The sequence below is a fragment of the Macaca mulatta genome, chromosome 5, assembly GCF_049350105.2.
Source record: "Macaca mulatta isolate MMU2019108-1 chromosome 5, T2T-MMU8v2.0, whole genome shotgun sequence".
NCBI lineage: Eukaryota > Metazoa > Chordata > Mammalia > Primates > Cercopithecidae > Macaca > Macaca mulatta.
The window spans coordinates 52,198,299-52,215,090 of NC_133410.1; the positions used below are offsets into that span (position 1 = coordinate 52,198,299).

Genomic DNA, 16,792 nt, shown 5'->3' on the forward strand with positions numbered 1-16,792 from the left:
GAAATGTAAATTGCTTAAAATGTCAATTTTTTAAAATGTCCTTTTAGAAATAATCATTAAAAAGCAAGCTGAATTATTTAGCACTGCTAAAGCAAGCTGTCCTCCAGAACATCTATGCCTATTTTGTCCTGGAAAACAGTTATTTCCTATGATCAATGAGAAATTTTTGAAAATAGTAGCCTTCTTATTAAATGCCAAAAAAGTGCCGTGTGCTGTACAGTAAGGACTATTTTGGGAAAGTCTTTCTAACACTTCTTCAGTGCTGATAAAATCCCAGCCAAGAATTTCTGCTGGGGCTGGAGAGATAGTGTTTCAGATGAACTCAGGGAGTGGGTTATGACAAGGAAGGGCTTCACAGGGTGTTTCTAGGGGTGATGACAATGTTCTTCTTAATTTGGTTGATAGCCATATGGGTGTTCCTTTATAACTACTTATTAAACTGTACATACAGATTTTATGCCCTTTTTGGTAAATGCATTTTATTTTATAATACAACTTTTTTTTTTTTAGAGTAAACTTCGACAAGTGTGGTCACCCTTGAGTTGAGTTGCTTTATGTGGTGATTGGCTCCAAATCACCTCAAGTGACCAAAGTGGATATAACTGCTTTAGAATAGAGTCCAGCATAAGAGTAGGGTGGGAGCTCAATAATGGTAGAAGCTATTTCCCGAGAGGAACTCTTAACTCATGTTTGGCTATTTGGTTTCCCCAGAGGCATTACTGGCTGTTGCAGGGGTGTCCAGTTCTGGAACTACCCTAAAATATAGTACTCCGGGAATACTAGTACTAGTAGATAGTACTGCAAGAATTCTCTGAGAAGGTTTTTTTTTTTCAAAAAATCACATCCATATGGGATGTTTTTAAGGACCAGAAGAACTCCATATGTATGATAAATTAAGATACTGTCCTCAGAATTTCTACGAATGGACACACTCTGAGATGGCTTTCTAATGGTGAAGATGGATTTATTCTTAACTGTTTTAATCTTCCTACCTAGCTCTTCCAGGGGAAGATGGGAGGCTTGAATAAAACAGTGGATGATTAGATTAAGCTATGATATTCAAAAATCAACCAAGTTCCTTCTCTAACATTAACTTTCGGCTCTATGATTCTGTGTGCAATTTGTAATTGATATGTCCAGAAGGCTTGCGTGCTAAGCAATCATATCTGGTCAAGATCAAATCCTATTCTTAGTATCAAGTGCTCAACAATAATTTGTTGACTATTGTCATGCAAAAAAAAAAAAAAAAGATAAAAACAACCCAAGAATACCAAGGAAAGATGTTACCATTTGTTGATAAAATTGTGGAGATAATCTATTTTAAAGTTGTTTTTAGAAAACCTACTAAATGTCTCAGACAAATAGGAAAATATAAATATAATAATTCATCTTTAATGGCTTCTAATAATTAAGTACTTCCTTTATCATTTAGAATAAGTAACTAAGGCTTTTCATGAAACCGTACAGCTCTCATTATGTTCTATAATTTTCTCTTCCCACTTCTTTTCCTAATCTCCACCAACTTTATCAAATTACCTGGGACCAGGGTGGTATATTTTATCTTCAAGAAAGTCTCTTCCAGGGACAAGAGATTTAATCTTTAAGTTTCATCCATGAGTTTGGAATGTTAATTAATGACAAATAGAAATGTCATTTGATTATTTACAATAGAATTTGGATGTCTTTTCTTGTTTTTTTTTTTTTTTTTTAAACTCTTTTTCTGATTATGGAAGTAATACTTTATTTTTCCTCATTATGGGTAATTTGGAAAAATCAGGGAATGTCAAAAAGGAAACGAAAATTTCCACAATCCAAAGACAACCATAGTTAATATTTTGTTGTATTTTCTTTCCATGTGTGCACACATTTGTGTTATATAACTTAGATAATTCAGCGTATGTAGTTCGTCTTTGCTAGTTCATGCACCTTATTCATTTTAGCTTCATATTTTCATGAGCATTTTACAATGTCACTAAATAGATTTCAGATATCTCAATTTTAATAACTAATATTTGAGTGTATTACTATAGCTTAAGTTATTTTTACCAACAACCAATTCTGGACATTTTGATAGTTTCTAATTTTTGTCATTATAAATAATGTTAAAATAAATGATGAACATACTTATATGTAGATCTGTGTATGTTTCTCTGATTACTTCCTTACAATTATTCCTAGAAATGAATAACAAAGGTTAGAAATAAAATTTTATAATATGTATTACCTAATTAGTTTTTGAAAGTATGTTCAGTCTATGTTTTTACTAGCAATATTTAAGAATGCCAATCTCATTATACCTCCATCAGCACTGAATATTATAATTTCTTTCTTTTTTTTTTTTTGAGACAGAGAAGTCTCACTGTCTTGCTCAGGCTGGAGTGCAGTGGCCCAATCTTGGATCACTGCAACCTCCATCTCCCAGGTTCAAGTGATTCTCCTGCCTCAGCCTCCCTAGTAGCTGGGATTACAGGCACGGGCCACCACGTCCAGCTAGTTTTTGTATTTTTGGTAGAGATGGGGTTTTGCCGTGTTTGTCAGGCTGGTCTTGAGCTCCTGACCTTCAGTAAGCTACATGCCTTGGCCTCCCAAAGTGCTGGGATTACAGCCATGAGCCACTGTGCCCAGCCTGAATATTATAATTTTTAACCTTTGCTAGTTCAATAAATTAAGTCTCATTGTTTTCATTTGCTATTATTTATTTAGTAGTGGGGTTTATTTTTTCCTATGACTGTTTTTTATATGTCTGCATCTGTATAATACATGTTCATTTCCTTGATCCATTCTTCTATTCGAACTTTAGTATTTTAATACTGACTTTAAAAAAATATATGTGACAGGGATAAAAAAGAAATATATTAAATCATATATTTGTTTAATTGTGGAATTGTTTCGTAATCTCTCCACCTTTCCCCTTCTCTCTTTTCTGTTCCTCATTTCTCTGCTCATAAGGGGGAATGTTGAACTCTGCTGATTAGAGTGAGGTGGGGTTGGGAGAGTATAGGCTAAATTGATAAACATAAGAAAAAGCATGGACATATATTTTTTAAAAATTAGATGTGGAAATATAGAGATACCTGATTGGGGGCTGGGGGAATATTTATGAAAACAGCAATAGGTTGGAGCTACTTAGCAGGAGGGATAAGAGGAAGATAAGAAAAAAGCCAGGATGGGCTACAGTTTGGGTACAAGATAATAAGGAGTATGAGCAGCTGCTCTGATTAATGAGGCTTTGATGAAAGGGATGGGCAAAGAGGATTTTTAATAAATTTTACTGTGTTTCATGCAGTGAAATCTCTTGTTTCCTGCTATTAATACCTCTGCTCCTCCAAACAAAACAAAACAGTCTTTAATAAAGTGTCTGCAATCCTCTTCAAGGTCACGGGATTTCATCTGTGTTTTGTTTGGATGTGTCCTTGGGGTAGGATGGGCCTTACCAGGAGTTTGAAAAGCCCAGGTTTATTATTTAGGTTAAACTCACATAATAAATATAAATAATCCTGTCATATTTTAAAACAAATATTTCCCCTATTGTCTGTTTTATCTTTTAAGGCTTTCATAAAACTTTATGAAGATGATATACATGCAAATGTTTCTCACTGGGCGTAAAAGATGAATTGGTTGAGATTTTAAAAATAGGGTTTTTTAATACTGCTTTAGAGTCTAGGAGGTAGATATAGAAACTTGTCATAGATACTCTAGGAGGTGGATATAGAAACTTATAAAACTTAGACTGAAAAAAAGGTCTCTTCTATCTAGGAAATAATTTTTTTAATCAAATATATAGCATTAGACACACATATAATACAGTGAGGTTTGAGGAACCTTCCCCTGGGCCTGTTCCAGTGACACAGGTAACTTGGGTTAATTCTGTCACAGTCATGCTTCAGTATCTGCAGGGATTGGTAACAGGACCCCTGCAGATAGTAAAAGCTGAGGTCCCTGCTGTATGCTAAAGTCCCTGGTACAAAATGGTGTAGTACAGTCGACCTTCCTATCTCTGAAAAAAGATAAGGCAAAACACTCAATAAAAGAAGACTTCATATTCAGAGATGCCACTGCTCCTTTCATTAAATGGTGGGTAGGCCAACTGTATCATGCTTCTACTGTATTACACTTTTTGACATCTAAATAAGTATCTATATCTATATATCTCTGTCTCTATATGGTTAAATCTACAGGTGGATGTGTGTGTTTACTGAAGTGACCCAATATCATCACCTTTCTTTACTTCTGATTTTTCTGTGATGTCAGTATTTACATTTAACACTGAAACAATTATGGAATAAATGACTTTGATGTATAGGATGAGGTGAGGATTGAGGTTGATGTTTTCCTCCAGATTTTTTTTTTTTTTTTGAGACGGAGTCTCGCTCTGTTGCCCAGGCTTGAGTGCAGTGGCCGGATCTCAGCTCACTGCAAGCTCCGCCTCCCGGGTTTACGCCATTCACCTGCCTCAGCCTCCCGAGTAGCTGGGAATACAGGCACCCGCCACATCGCCCGGCTAGTTTTTTGTATTTTTTTAGTAGAGACGGGGTTTCACCGTGTTAGCCACGATGCTCTCGATCTCCTGACCTCGTGATCCGCCCATCTCGGCCTCCCAAAGTGCTGGGATCCAGATTTTTTTTTATGTCATCATTGGAAAGTTAATTCATTCCCTGTTAGTTTATGATACCAAGAAAAGAAAAATAGCTCAGAGCAGTCTGAACTGAGATATACAAAATTTATCAGGCCCAGAGACATGAGTATGGGACTTCAGCCCCGTATTCATGCCTGGGGATAATTATTTAAAGCCATTTTTCCTCCTAACTGCCTCACTCATTATCTTCATGTTCCTGGAAATTGTGATACAAAAACCAATATATAGTCAATTAATAGTTTATATTAACTTAATATAAATTCTCGTTAAATACCTTAAGAACTACTACTTCTATTTTCCATAAAAACCCACCTATAACTACCACAAATCAGAGTGTATATTCAAGACAACTTAAATTTATCCATCAGGTGACCATTCTCAAGCTTTAGATGATGATTAAGTATTTAGTTTTTTATAAACTATATAGGGAAACAAGACAGGTATGCCCATTAAGACCACTAAATATGGAGTTTGTTATAGACTCTATATTTAATCATGTTTTCTAGGCCAGGCACAGTGGCTCATGCATGTAATCCCAGCACTTTGAGAGGCCTAGGCGGGTGGGGATCACTTGAGCTCAGGAGTTCGAGCCCAGCTGGGGAACAGGGTGAAACCTGGTCTTTACCAAAAATAAAAAAAATAAAAAAAATAAAAATAAAAAAAATCAGTCCAGTGTGGTGATATGCATCTGTGGTCCCAGCTACTCAGGAGGCTGAGGTAGGAGGATCATTTGAGCCCAGGAGGTGGAGGTTGCAGTGAGTCAAGATTGCACCACTGTACTCCTGCATGGGTGAAAGTGAAACTTTACCTAACACACACACACACACACACACACACACATTTTCTAAATCTCGTTATTTATGGTTGACAGTACACAAAACAACTTGTGAATTTTAAATATGTATTTTGAATCTGGTCACCATACTGAACCTTTAAAACATTAATTCTAATGTTTTATTCACTCTCCTGGGCTTTCTAAAGAGATGTATATCTGTATAGCTAGAAATAAAATATCTAGAAAAGAGATAAAATCAATTTCACGTTTTATATTTTGATTGGAAGATTTTCCAGGAAAGTTTTTATAATATTGGAAAATAATAGCCAGCTCATAGCTAATTATGGAACACCAGAGACATTCCTATCTAACTCTGATGTCATTAAGACCACTTTTTATGGCAGACACATTACAGATATCATTTAATATTCTCATTAACTTAGTAAGGGAGGCATCACTAATACAAAATACATTTAACCTTGATTAAATACATAATTCATCAATGATGCTATATTATAGATGAGGAAATCAAAACATGAAATGGTGAGGACCTTGCCAAGGGTTAAACAGGCAGTGGGATTTGAACCCAAGTCTGTGATGTTCTGTGATGTTCTGATCTGTTCAATAGACCTCGTTGCCTATTTGTCCTTCCAGCAAAAGTAAAGCACTCCATTTGGAGTGTAAGTATATTTAAATTTTATAAAATGCTTTTACATACTTCATTTTCTATTCTCTCAGAATTAATGCTTAAGTAGGTCCACAATACATTTTAAATCATATGAATAAACACAAAAACTTTATGTCACTTACCTTATAGGTGGTTTAGCGACATCACAGTGTCTGTCACCAACTCCCTGAAAAAGACAAGGCAAAGCACTCAAAGACTACTTCCTATTCAGAGATGCCTTTGCCTCTTTAATTAAAACAGTGATTGTGTCTCTGCTGTATTCAATAATACTGAATTGGGGTAATTTTATGAGAGAATTGGTGTGAGTTCAGGGGTTTGGGAGAAACCCAGATTAGAAAGACTAATTGTCCTATCATGTTGAGAAAAAGGAGCTAGTGGAGAATTTTCAAGTTACCATGTGGATAAAATTTGTGTGAGGGAAGGGGATAGAATTTTTTTTTCTTAAGCAATCCAAATTTGCAAAGGGCAACATTTGATATCATATTTTGAATGGAGTCTAGATTCCTCATAGCTTGCTGGAGGCTTTACCAAGCATTGGTGATACCATTGCTTGAGCTGATACCATTTCGTCTATGAACTGATACCACTTTGACCTTTCTTAGAAAGATAATAATGGCATTTTATATTCTTTTAATCTTTCTATTAGAAAATGTAGATTTAGAGTTAAGGTGCACGTGTTGTTCCTGTATGCCGAACCTGCTCATCTGAACTTCACAGTGGCCTTTGTCCCGGATTTTCTTGTTCCATGACTAAGATCAGGTTAGGGTGGGGCTATGTCTGAATTATGATGGCATGGGGAAGCTGGAGAATACCCACTGTGCCCTCATAAAAACATTTGTAATGGGTTAAGTTAGGAAAACAGCACTCAAGAGACTTTTTTGAAGTCAGGCTGAATTTCTCCATGTTAAATTCTACTGATTAAGCTGTGTAGTTCTGTGTGTGTGTGTTTGTGTGTCTGTGTGTGTGTGTGTGTGTGTGTCCTCTTCTGGCAGGTAAAACGATCCTTGAAAGAATGCTGGAGATTTTCCAGAATCCTTTGGGTAACTTCTGGTCTTAGATTTTTTAATACCAGGAATAATTCTAACAGAAATCAGCTTCACTGTCATTCAGGTTCTTTATATAATGTATCCTACTATACATTATTATTTAGCCGTTGAAAACTATGCATCTAAACCATATGCAGTAACTTGGGGAAATAGTTTATAATCATCAATAAAATATCTTAATTCAAATTTAAATTGAGTCAGATCTCTTTTGGTTGCCAGTAACATTGACCTAGCTCAGATAAAAGGACTTTTATTTTAAGTATGTTTCAGGAGCCTCATGAGAATCAATGCATAGGAGTCAACAACAGATAGACCTCTTGGAAACTGAATCTGGAAAATTACTAAGCACAAAGGTCTTCTCTCAGGCTACTAGATTTTCCTCTCGAGCCTTCTCCCTGCATGCCTACTCCATATTTCTCGCTCTACCACTTCAACCTCCTCCCCTTAAACGTAATTTTGCTGTCATCATAACTTCAGTGTGCACATTGTTCAAAATGTTTTCCTTAGCTTCTATTATATCATGCATCTGCTCATCTCAACCTCATTACTAATTGATTTCATTTCTCAATCTCCCAATTCCAAATTCCTAAATTGAGTGGTCTAGCTCATTTTTTTGTTTGTTTCAGTCAAACCACAACTTCTAGGTCCTTTGTTAGTTAGAATGGACTGTGGTTGTATCCAGTGTCCAGAGAGGTCAGGTCACGTTGGTGTAAGGTATGTACGCCCAGGCTGGAGGAGCCCCAGGTGAACAAAAATGTCTAGTATTTAAATATTATGTAGAAATATGTATAGAAAATAGAATTAGAAAAATAACAGCAGTTGTTTTTAGGTAGTGATTTTACAAAGATTTTTCTTTATTTTGTCTAATTTTTCTTTAATGAATCATTTTATAATCACAAACATTGTAAACTTCATGCATAAAAACATGTTTAGAAGAATGATAATGTTAAAACTAAAAGAGACTTCAGAATGATTTAATTCAGCACCACCTCAATTTATAAAAGTTGAAACAAGCCCACATAGATTAAATGACTTGTCCAAAGTCACAGAGCAAGGGAGTGGCCAAGCTATGAGTTTTCCAGCTCTTATTCTGAAAGGATCTCAGCTGCACATGATACTGCCTTGCCTGAACCAAATGAGATAAATGCCTCTGATTGCAAGTCAGAGCCTGTAGGTAGCAGATCTCTGAGCGTGCCATATACCTGTAAACTGTGCTCTACATCTTTAGAGCTTGGAAGTTTGTTAAAATAACACCTTGTTGACTTAAAGCAGAACTCTAATCTCTAGGTTTCATTAAACCATCATTTTGCTATGAGGTACATTTTGTTAAGGGCTTCTATTTATACAGTTCAAATTCAGCTCCGTTTCATGTTAAAATAATACCGACAGGAGAGAAGCAAAAGAGGAATAAGGGAATTTCCAGATGTGAAGTACAGTCTCACTCTGTGCTTGTGTCTGTCTCTCCACTAGGGTGGTTTTGGGTTCCTGCTCTCCAGTGTGTTTCCTCTTGATGGATTAACATGATCTCTTAAGAAAAGAATAAAGTTTTTTGAGGTAAGGGTGAAGTAGAGATTGGGAGGAACATAAAATGAGATCGACATTGTGGAAGAAAAGGAAAGGAAAGGTAGAAGTCTCTTAAGGTTCCATTTGAAAACAGGACTTCAAACTGAAATGAAATACCATCGCTTAAAGAAAAGATTCCTACACAGTTTGAAACTTCTCCAGCTTTTAACCTAAAGCAAACAAAAGCCCTGAGGCATTTAGTCATTTCTGGGCATCAAAATGCTGAAAGATAATTCTGGCTCAAAGGCACTTAGAACACGTAAATTTCCCCTGCATGGAGCCTTAGAGAAGCTGAAAATAGGATTCAGATAGAAGTTCCTGGACTTGATTTTGAGTTTATTTAGTATTTATTTCACCGTTGGTTTAGGAGAGGATAAGCTAATACAATGTATGTCACATGAATGACAGACTCAAGACTGAAGAAGTCTCAGTAGTCTATAATGATAGCTTGAAATATTATGCAAAACAAATTGAGATGAAAATTTTTAAATGTAAATAAATGTAAAGTCCTAAACTCAGAAACAAAAACTAGTCACACAAATAAAGGATAGGCTGATGTTGTGTAACAGTAATTGACATAAAAACATCTTCGAAGTGTCAGTTAATATCAAGCTTAATATAAGTCAAGCATGTATAAGACAATGATCATAGAAAAAAAGTCTAAAATAATTTTTTTTCCGGTTTTAGTATTTCATATTAGAAAAATGGCATAAGCAGACTGGAAGATGCCCAAAATAGGGAGGAGGGCCTGTAAACCATGTCTTAGAGAATATGAATGTTTATTTTGGATGAGGATATTCAGTTTGGGGGAATGAGAGGGAAGGAACACATAATAATATTTTTCAGATATTTGAAGGATCTTCATAAAGTTAGAGGGCTTTTATATAGATACAAAGCATTGAATTTACGGGAGGCAGAATTCACTTCCAAATGAGGAGGATCATTTATATAATGATCAAATCTATGCCCTAACCAGAATGAGTTACCGTGTGACATAGTGTCTTCTCTATTATTAGAAGAGTTTAAGCAGAGGTTAAAGAATGTGTTAGATAATGGTGGGGTTTCTTATAAGACTATGATATGACATGTGTATGACTTAACAGTCATTTAAATTGTTTTTTATTCTTTTCCATCATTTATTTGGCAAGATATATCACTGCCTTTACTTAAAGGTAGACATTGGCTAAATTTGGATAATAAAATGACTTAATAACAGCCAATAAACCAGCAGTCAAGCTTGACCCCATGCATTCCATAAGTAACAAGTTTGCTTATACTTGTGGAAATGCAATGAGACTTGTGAACTATTTTTTTACAATTCTCTCAACAAACATTTATTGAACATCTACCACATACCAGGCTGGCACTATGGCAGAGTCCAAGACACAAACATGGATTTCCTACAATTCAGGTGTATTTGGGGCTATTACCCAAATAACATGCAGGATAGTATATTCTTAATACTAAAATGAACTTCTGTTTTAAACTTTTCTTGATTTAATGTTACCCCATCTTGTTAGATGCTTTGACATCCTTAGGTGAAAGTTGTTCTTACGTACTTTAGTGAACCATTTGTAACATTTTAGTAACTTTCAGCTGAAACCCTTTAATGTCTGCCAGTTAAGAAAAATGGTTTTCCTACATTCTTTTAAAGTGAAGTAGAAAACAAATGTGTGTGAACAGTATTTGTTACAGGCATCTTCCTCTACCCTGCTGTCTTCCAATATCTAGCAGGTTTATTCAGGTGCTTATACCTAAGTTATCTTTTTATCTTACTAGTTGAGCTAGTGAAATTTAAGTTCTGAAGAAATCTCATATAATTAGAGGCTCTTTGATCTGGAGTACTCCACAGTTAATGTGTGAGCAGATGTTGGCCTGCATTAAGCACTAAGATCAAAAAAGAGTTAAATGGGAGGTTAACTTTGCAGGCTTCAGTGGTATCCAGCTGGTTCTGAATGTCCACTTAGACATGAGGCAATTGGCAAATTAGGTTCCAGTGTTATTTGCTCTTTGATTACTTTGCAACTAGCTGCTTTCTTTCTATGTATGTATGTATGTATGTGTATCTCTCTCTTTTTTTTTTTTTTTTTTTTTTTGCAAATTACATCAAGTTCTTGCTTTTGTTGTTTAAAGCAATCTCTGAACTTGCATTCAATTTGCTAAATCACCACATTCCCATCTGGGTGTGTAGGTTCAGGGGGTGGAGCTAGGGGAGAAGTCCTTGACCAAATCTATGTTGCTACTCTTGAGCTGAAATGTGATCCTTTTCAGCAAAAGACAAGACAGACTAATTCCCCATATGGAGAAGAGCCAGGCTGCTTAGCAAGCTGGACACGTCTTCACCATTCCTTGTTGCTTAGGGTTGGCTGTCTAATGAATCTGTGTTCTGAGGACTCAAGTCTGAGAGCTATGTTCTTAGAAACATTCATAACCACTTTTCTGAATACCCTTCCTCTTAATTCCACAAGACAGCACAGTTGAGGGTCAGTTGGTTTATTTGAGAATATCCAATGACTATTTTAAAATAATCATTATAATCAAATACTCTTTTTGTTTGAACAACATGTATCAGCACTTGAACAGAAGCCACCACTGGTTAAACTCACACTCTATCACCAATGGCACATCTATGGAAAATCAGATAGAGTGCAGTAATAATGGTGAAATAGAGTGTCCCTAGATTATATGACACTTTCCTACTTACCTAATGCAATCTTATAAAATGTGGGAAGGATCCCTTTTCAAAGCTGTCTGTTTACATTAATAAAAAGAGAAATATTAGATTTCTTCAGCAGTAGCTGGGATCCAAGAAAAATCACTGGTTTATATCTTTCCAGTCCTGGTGATCCCCAGGCAGAGGTTGGTTGAAATACCCATGCCAAGTGGTGTTAGAGGAGTTCCTTCTAGTGATACTACTCTTGCCTGGTTATGCTGGAAAGAGCACCTTCATAGTCCTCCCTGCTGTTATGTCTGGACCCTGGCTCTTGTATAAGACAGGCTTGTGACTTCATTCACTGCAGCAGAAGTCACATCAGTCTACTCACAGTTCCTTGCAGTATTTAACAGTTATGTCAAAATGAGCAGAGTAAGAGCACACTCAAAAAGATCCATATGACTTTTATTTGTTTTTAAAAGTTTTCATCTAAAGCAGAATAGGGAGGGTGCATGTAAATAACTCTCCAAGAATGACTCTACTTTTTTGGTGTGTAATGGAACATCTTCAGTACTGCTATCCCTACCAGATTGTCCCATCCTTTCAGCTGAGCCCTTGCTCATATCATCCAGCATGATACTATCAACACAGATAAGTTTCAAGGCCACAATTTCTGAAAGTCAGCTGAGGGAACTACAAAATTTATTGCTGGAAATTCCCAGGTACCACTCCTATATGTATGGCGCTGTGATTGTTAACGTGAGGGATGGAGCAAGAAGCACTGATGCTATTTTGTGTACTTTTTAAGGAAGTTCTAAAGTCCTGAGAGAGCCAGGTAGGTTCTGGTCTAAAGATTCTTAATCACTTTCTGTGGCTTTACTATAGTGCTGCACCTTTATATTTCTCTCAGATTTTACTCCAGACTATTAGGTGTAGATTCTGGCTAAAACATTTTCTTCTTTTAAATAGTTTTCAGAAGTCTTGCATATAGCATGGTCAAGATAAAATATGCATGTCTAAGGAATTAAAACTGTTCATAGGCCATGAGTATAAATGTCTTGCTTATAAATGATGAATTCTAGGGAGGAAATCATGCTATTGTTTCAAGGGACTCTGATTGTTGTCCTCTTGTAGTTTGGCATGAATCATTCTGAGCTCCTACCAATTAAATGTACATTCTTATTATCATAACAAGATGAACCAGAGGCTTTCAAACATCAAAATATCTGTTGGAGCTGGCATACAATAAACTAAGGTTCACCTTTCCAGATGGTTCTGGACATCAACTTTAGGTATAATATCCCTTCCAACCTCAATAAAGCATTCAACAAAAGACTCCAAAACTTACCATACTTGATGATGGATCTAAATAGGACATTGAAAGCCCAAAGGCACTAGCCAGTGAGACTGTATTAAAACATGCAAATGAATTTGCAGATATTAATAATGGTGTTATCTCCAAATTTAGACCAGCCAAATTCACACGCCAGTGAGAACCAAACAGGTTTTGCATTAGGGCTGGTCCCCATCTCCTCCCACTTGCAAGTGGAGTCTCGAAGCAGTGTTTCCTCTACCCTGCTGGGTGAACAGAAGCCTAGTGCCCATGTAAGCCCTGAGCTACAGCCTCCCCTAACCTTTATGACCATGGTGACTCTGCCTCCCTGGCCCTCCTACTAGGCCTACTTCCTTTTAACTCTTCAGCCCTACATAACTTTCTCAGCTAGTTTCTATGGGACCGTTTTTCATTGAATTAGGACCTCCTCACTGGTCTCACCTTGGGCTTTCAGGCTTACTGGATAATCCTACCATGGCTACTGAGGGCAGATACCTCAAAATCTGAACAAGATGACCTCTAAGATCCATTTTTTTTTCCTCTGACCACTGAGTCTGGCCCAGATTTTATTGGAGTTACTCACCCTCTTTCAATACTTGTTTTGATCTAATAATGCTACCCTGCTGTGTAGTAGACTTTTCCAAGGGCCCTGACTTGGTGCTGCTTCAGTCTTTCCTCCTAGGCAAAAGTTTCTATCAGAGCGTGACCTAGGCTAAACTATATATGAAATCTAGAAATGCATTTTATAACACACAGGTAGAGGGTACTTTCCAAGAGCATCAGTGATCTGGAGCATTTTAGATATTCTTACAGATAAGAGACTGCAGAAGGTAGCCATTAACATTCTGTTTGTCGATTCAAGGGCATGTCAAGCTTGAACAAATATGCCTTGCAAAATTTATTAAATTGTAAGCCAGGAGTATGTTGTAAAAGTCACATCACATGGACTTAGTTAATCTTTATTATTCTGTAATGTAAAATATATGAATTGGATCTATTCAGTGGGCATAGAGCCATAGGTCTCAAAAAAATTCACTAATAGCTGTTAAATGATTCTGCTGTAATGAGTGTCAGGAAAAGTTGATTCTTGTTATACTTTTTCAACAATACAAAAAATACTGTATCCCGGGGTCCTTTGCTAAAGTTGGGGGGCTATATAGCCACAATTTTCATTGCTGAAATGTCGGTGTGAACACATAGAATTGGCTTTTTCAGAGAAAAGCTTCCACTTAACCATGTGAGGGGCCTATGAAAATCTCTTGGAAAGGGAAACAGTTCACAGGGAGAATGAATGTTTAGTTAAATCACCTGAAGAGACCAACTGTACAAAGTTACCAACAGATACACTACCTGGTTATTATTTAAGAAAACTGGAGTTTCCAAGTAGGATCTATGCTATTACTTTTGGAACCCACCAATGTTTGAATATTGGAAAAAAATATATTTTGTTTGAAGAAATGATTGGTGGCTGAGCTCTGGAGGTAGTATAATGTAAAGCAGTGGTCCTCAAGTGTTCCAGTGCATGAGAATCACCTAATGGGCTTCTTGCAAATGCAGATATCAGGCCCTACCGTGAGACATTCTGGTTCAGTAGATTTGGAGTGAGGCCCTATAGTCTGTCTGCAAAATAAGTACCCAGGTGATTTTGATGCCAGCTCCATGAAACACTTCTGAAAAAATGAGGAAAGAGCATGGATTTTGATAGTGGACAGAAGTAGACAAATCCTAATTTAGCCACTTATTTGTTTGTAGTCTTAGGCAAGTTCCTGCACTTTCTGAGTCTCAGTGTCCTTATCTGTAAAATGAGGATATAATACTCCCATAGGGTTGTTGTAAATATAGAATAAAGTTTGTATAGAAAGCACATGCAGCATGTAGTAGGTATTTAGTAAATGTTAGCCTTCTACCAAAAAGTTCTGCCAGGGTTTATAAAAAGTAGAATGATAAAATGAGACTTGGAGAGGAACTGTAAGTCTATTATTAGTACATGACTGTGTAGTTTATTGTCCAAACTGGGACACTTTTGAAAATTAAAGGGAGGTTCTAATAATACTTTTTGTTTTTAGAGATGGAGTCTCCTTCTGTTGCCCAGGCTGGAACACAGTGGCATGATCATAGCTCACTGCAGGCTTGAACATGTTGGCTCAAGTGACCCTCTAGCCTCAGCATCCCAAGTATCTGGGACTGCTGGAGCATACTACCATGCCCAGTCTGCCGTCAATAATTATGCTAAGGCAGCCAGTATAAACCCAGGACTGTATAGTCACCTTAATTATCGGTAAGATAAAAGATCATATATTTGCATTGACTAAGCTCAATCTACTTGATATAGTTCGGATGATTCCCCCTCTCCAAATCTCATGTTGAAATGTGATCTCTGGTGTTGGAGGTGGGGCCTGGTGTGAGGGTTTTGGGTCATGGGGGTGGATCTCTCATGAATGACTTTGTGCCACCTTTGTGGTAATAAGTGAGTTCTCACCTTGTTAGTTCACATGAGATCCGATTATTTAAAAGAGCCTGGCATCTCTCTTGTTCTGCCTTTTCTTTCTGCCATGAGTAAAAGCTTCCTGAGGCCTCACCAGAAGCAGATTCTGGTGCCATGCTTCTTGTACATTCTGCAGAGCTCTGAACCAAATACACTTCTTTTCTTGATAAATTATGCAGCTTCGGATATTCCTTTATAGAAACACAAAATGGACTAACACATTACTCTCCATGATTCTTAAACTGAAAGAAGTGCATGTGATCTTTTCAGTTGACTTTGCAAAAGCTTTTCAACTACTCTTGGTAAGCTCCTTGCTGCCAGGGCCTGTCCCTAATGCATTTATACTGTCTCTGCAATGGCTGGTATTGGTACAATGTACTAAACATAGTAGATTCTTGAGAAAAGATTTTTTGAATGACTAAATGGATTATTATCAGCACTTTAGTTTCTGCATCAATCCAATTATTTTCAAATAACAGATATTCTAAATCAATAACTTCCATTTTCTGTTTTATCTGAAAATTTCCAAAAGCACCAGAATGATGAGGATCATAGCACAGTTCTGTTCAAATTTCTCTATTTTTTTCTATAAAGAATTATATAGAATAAAACCCACTCCTCCCATGAATCTCTAAATGCAGATCGACATCTTCATATGCCAAAGGATGCTATTTTAATAACAGAAGCTGGTTGGTCTTTCCTTTTAACAGGGTATCATACTTGCTATCAATAGATACTTTGGTAGTCATGAGAAGAATGACAGAAAATAAAAGAATTTTTTAGCTCTTTTAATACCTTTGAAGCTGAAATAATTTAAAATATAAAGAAAATGGAATATCAAGAAATGTTGATTTAAAGATATGCATTGTAGACATGTTTGTATCGGCAAAGGACCAGAAACAGTTTGTGTTCAACAAGGTGGGACAGGTGAAATAAATAATGGTAGCAGTTCTTAAAATGTGGCCCATGGACTTCTGTGGTTGACTATAAGAACAAAGCTATTTTCTTAGTAATACAAAAACATTCCTCACCTTTTTCATTGTTTTGACATTTCCACTGCAAATGCAAAAGCAATGGTAGGTAAAACTTATGGTGCTTAGCATGAATCAAGATAGCGGCTCCCACTATCTTAGTAGTGATTATATTCTTCACCACCACATAGTTTCATTTGAAAAGAATAAAAGGCCAATTTTACTTAAGAATATCCTTAATGAGGCAGTATAGGTGATGACCAATTACATTAAATCTTGACTGTGGAGTACTTGTGTTTTAATATTCTATGTGACAAAATGGGAAGCACGCAAAAAGCATTTTTGCTGCGTATCGAAGTGCAGGGGTTGTCTCAAGAAAAAGCACTCTGCAGTTGTTTCAGTTGGAAGTTGAACTATAGCAGAGTAATATTTTTCTTGAAGAAAAATGACTGACAGATAAAATGACAGAATTGAGTATTTGAAAGAGACTGTCTCAAAAATAAATGAAGTGAACTTGCCAATTCAAGAAAAGCACTGGTCCATGTTTCTTGACAGTGGTACATATTTCTTGACAATGGTACAATTTGAGTTGTCAAAGGAAAATTAGAAGTTCAAAAAGCGGGCCGGCACAGTGACTCACTG

At 36.5% G+C, this 16,792-nt stretch overlaps 1 long non-coding RNA gene across 2 annotated transcripts in view; it reads right to left on the bottom strand.

The window, feature by feature from the left end:
- Positions 1 to 16,792, bottom strand: part of LOC114678308 (uncharacterized) — a 42,719-nt gene that overhangs the window by 4,402 nt on the left and 21,525 nt on the right. The window contains exons 2-3 of one of the 2 annotated variants that reach the window (XR_013417512.1): positions 15,174 to 15,370; positions 6,222 to 6,265 (exon numbers count right to left, since the gene is read on the bottom strand). This is a non-coding gene — a long non-coding RNA (uncharacterized LOC114678308). The remainder of the gene's footprint in view (positions 1 to 6,221; positions 6,266 to 15,173; positions 15,371 to 16,792) is intronic. The other variant, XR_003729646.2, reaches the window with a different exon arrangement.